Genomic DNA, 3379 nt, shown 5'->3' on the forward strand with positions numbered 1-3379 from the left:
GGATATTTATATTATAGGTAGATATATATAGATATAGATATGACTAGATGGATCCTCTAACAAATCTTGGTGAGATTGCCTCCACTCTGGGCCCTCCCATGTGGGTCCTGTCTCCCTCACCCGTGGCAGATCATGGCCCCTTCTACTGAACGCCTTTCACCCAGGTTCGGGGCTTTTCTTCTGGGGCCTCCAGGGCCCCTGCCCTTTATGGCAACGTGGCTCTGCCTCCTCATCCTCCCCCAGCCACTGGCCTTTGAGGGCTTTCTCCCGAACCCCTCTCCCTCCCATGCCGGCTTGACCCCTCCCCCCCACCCCCAGCACTGGCTGAGGTCTCCCCCGTGGGGTCACAGATCAAACCCTCCCTTCCTCAGGAGGCCTTCCCTTTTTCCTCCTTTTGTGCTTTCTAGCTTTACTGCCCGAAGCTGTCTTGTTGGCCTATGTCTGTGACCATCTGAGCCCTGTCCCTCTTCCCGATGAGATTGTCATCTTGCCCTGTGTAGGCCGGGACGAGGCCTGTTTTTGCTCATCTTCAGTTTTGCTCATTAGGCTCAGTGCCAGGCTCAGAGCAGCAGTTCGGCAAACATGTGGAATGAATGAGTAAACTGTACACTAAACTTCCCGGAGAGACTGGCCAGTGTGGGGGTGCAGATCTCCTGCTTCTGGGGCAGCCTTCACCCTGCCCCAGAATCTAGGCCTGAGCGGGGAGAGTTGTTGGGGCTGCAGGCTGGGAGGAGGAGATGGGGATGGTCCGTAATTTAGACCCTTGCCATCTAATCTCTTCCCCCCGTCATTCCCCCTCCTCCCTTAGACTCTGAGTCATTTTTTTTTTTTTTTTTTTTTTTTTTTCATAAAGATGGGGTTTCACCATGATGGCCAGGCTGGTTTTGAATTCCTGACCTCAGGTGATCCACCCACCTTGGCCTCCCAAAATGCTAGGATTACAGGTGTGAGCCACCATGCCCAGCTGACTCTGAGTCTTAGGCAGGGACTAAATGTGTCCTGTGCATCACTCATTCCCCAGTGCTGCTTTGTTGAATGAGTGTCCATGCCCCACCCCCCATTGTCTATTGTAGTGCAGCAGAGACTTTGTCACCTCAGGCCAGCCCAGCCCTCTCTGCCTGCCCTTAGACCCCACCACTGCCAGGAGCAATCCTGCTGGCATAAGAGAGGAAACCACCCAGCAGAAATGCTGACCCCTACACTTGAAAAAAGGGAGAGAGCTGGGCACAGTGGCTCACCCCTGTAATCTCAGCACTTCAGGGGGCCGAGGCGGGCGGACCACTTGAGCCCAGGGCTTTGAGACCAGCCTGGACAGCATGGCAAAACCCCATCTCTACAGAAAATACAAACATTAGCCAGGTGTGGGGGTGCAGGCTGGTAGTCCCAGCTACTCAGGATGTTGAGATTGGGGGATCACCTGAGCCTGGGGAGGCCCTGTGTAGGCCGGGATGAGGCCTGTTTTTGCTCATCTTCAGTTTTGCTCATTAGGCTCCGTGCCAGGCTCAGAACAGCCATTTGGCAAACATGCACTCCAGGCTGGGCAACAGAGCAAGACCCTGTCTCAATAGAAGAAAGAAAAAGAAAAACTGGGAAACTGAGGGGCTAAGGCGGCCAACTCCCAGGTGCTGGCTCCCAGACCCTCTCCACTCCTACCCATACCCCTGGCACTTTGTTTGGGTAGGGGAGGGACGGGGCTGCGGTTGCTATGCTCCCACCATGTCCCTGGAGATGTGCTCCTTCCCCGCCAGCCTTTCGTTTGGGTGGTGAACTGCACGCAGGCTGAGACCATGTTTTTTCCCATTTTATTCAGTTTGTTGAGTTAGTCCTGTTGCCTGGTACACACCTGTCCAGTAGATTAATGAATAATCAGCTAAGGGTAGAGGAGAGATTTGAACCCAGGCCTCTCCGTGGCTTCCTCTTAAACGGCATCTACCACCCTGCACTGTCACATCTGGCAGTGCGGTACCAGAGCAGAGGCCCACCGTGGACACGCCTCCCGGGAGGAGTGACATCCTCACACCCACAGCGAGTGTGATTCAGCGTTTTCTCAGCCCCTACTGTGGCAGGCCCGGGGATAGAACCAGGGGTTCCAGGAATGAGGCTGGCCAGGGCTTTTGGAAGGCAGGAAACAGCCTTTCTTTCCTGTTCTCCCCTGCCCAGATGAGCCAGATGGCCAAGCTGCCTCTCTAGAGCAGAGAGGTTGGCCAGGGGCCTGCTAGGGGTATGAGCTCAGAGGCACCCACCCTTCCCTGAGGGATGGTGCGGGTTCTGGCTGGGAGATGTGGGCTCCCAGCCTGGATTTTCATCTGAGGGAGGAACTGCCCACAAACATGTCCCAGGATGTTAGGGTGGGAAGGGAGAGGAAGGGTGGGAGAGAGGGAACTGCCTGCTGGCAAATGCCTCCCACACAAGCCCACATCTCCCTGTCCTGCAAAGGAGGGTAGGAGGGTTAGAACATCGAAGCTGGAGTCAAAGCTATCTAGCCGCACTCTACTTGTGTAACCTCTAAGCCTCAGTTTCCTCATCTGTAAAATGGGAATAGTACCCCAGTTGTTGGAAGGATGACATGACAATGCTTGTAAAATGCTAAACGGGGGGGCCGGTCTCGGTGGCTCACGCCTGTAATCTCAGCACTTTGGGAGGCCAAGGGGGACAGATCATGAGGTCAGGAATTCGAGACTAGCTGGCCAATATGGTGAAACCGTCTCTACTAAAAATACAAAAATTAGCTGGGGGCGGTGGCGGGTGCCTGCATTTCCAGCTACTGGGGAGGCGCATGCTGGAGTGAGCTGAGATGGCGCCATTGCACTCCAGCCTGGGCGGCAGAGCGAGACTCCGTCTCAGAAAAAAAAAATTGCTAGACGGGGTCGAGCGCAGTGGCTCATGTTTGTAATCCCAGCACTTTGGGAAGCCAAGGTGGGCAGATCACCTGAGGTCAGGAGTTTGAGACCAGTGTGGCCAACATGGCGAAACCCCGTCTCTACTAAAAATACAAAATTTAGTCAGGTGTGGTGGCGTAAGTCTGCAACCCCAGCTACTCAAGAGGCTGAGGCACTTAAGCCTGGGAGGCGGAGGCTGCAGTGAGCCAAGATTGCGCCACTGCACTCCAGCCTCGGCAACAGACCAGGACTCCGTCTCTAAGAAAAAAAAAAGCTAAATGAAGCCTGCAGGCACACGCTGGACACAGAGGAAACATTATTACTGTGAGATAAGGGAACAGAGGCCCAGAGAGGGGAGTTGACTAATGCAGCCTGAAAGACCAGGGGGTTCCAGGAGCAGACACATGCAGGTGCTGCCAGCCGGGCACCTGGGGGGTGTGCATTTCCTCCTGGACAGGTGGGAGGGTCTATGGTGCCAGGTACAAGACAGGCACGGGAGA

This window comes from Callithrix jacchus, chromosome 7 (genome assembly GCF_049354715.1).
Source record: "Callithrix jacchus isolate 240 chromosome 7, calJac240_pri, whole genome shotgun sequence".
In the NCBI taxonomy this organism is placed as follows: Eukaryota; Metazoa; Chordata; class Mammalia; order Primates; family Cebidae; genus Callithrix; species Callithrix jacchus.